The sequence below is a fragment of the Orbicella franksi genome, unplaced genomic scaffold, assembly GCF_964199315.1.
Source record: "Orbicella franksi unplaced genomic scaffold, jaOrbFran1.1 SCAFFOLD_686, whole genome shotgun sequence".
In the NCBI taxonomy this organism is placed as follows: domain Eukaryota; kingdom Metazoa; phylum Cnidaria; class Anthozoa; order Scleractinia; family Merulinidae; genus Orbicella; species Orbicella franksi.
In genome coordinates this window covers 1,933-2,500 of record NW_027670532.1, presented here as the reverse complement: position 1 = coordinate 2,500, position 568 = coordinate 1,933, and positions in this window count along the sequence as shown.

Sequence of the window (568 nt, the reverse complement as noted above, 5' to 3'; positions counted from 1 at the left end):
TGCCCTACATTATAACCCGAAACCGTCTATTCCCCCAACCAAGTTTAGACACTTAGAAAAATTTCGAAAATTTCGATTTTTCAAAACTGCTCCAAAGCGCTCCCCATGGCATTCCAAACATGCGTCACCATGTCAGAGTTACGAAAACGAAGAGATTTCCACGAAGATGACCGATGATTGCCGAAATTTTCTGACGAAAACCCGAAGCTCAAAGACCACACCCTAAAGAGCGCAAAATTGGGATTTTACACTTTTTCAAAACTTTTTGCAGGAAACTATTGGCCAGCTCGAGTCACGTGCAGGCGCTAAGTTTGGCGCTGTCACATCATCGTTAAGGGGGTGTTCTACACTATCTTAAAACTGGGCGTCGGTCCCCCTATTCTATAAGCACCCTTAAGGTTTTCACCATTTTCAAAACTTTTTGCGGGAAACGATTGGCCAGCTCGAATTGCGTGCAGGCGCCAAGTTTCGCGCTGTCACATCATCGTTAAGGGGGGTGAGCTACACTATCTTAAAACTGGGCGTCGGTCCCCCTATTCTATAAGCACCCTTAAGATTTTCACCATTT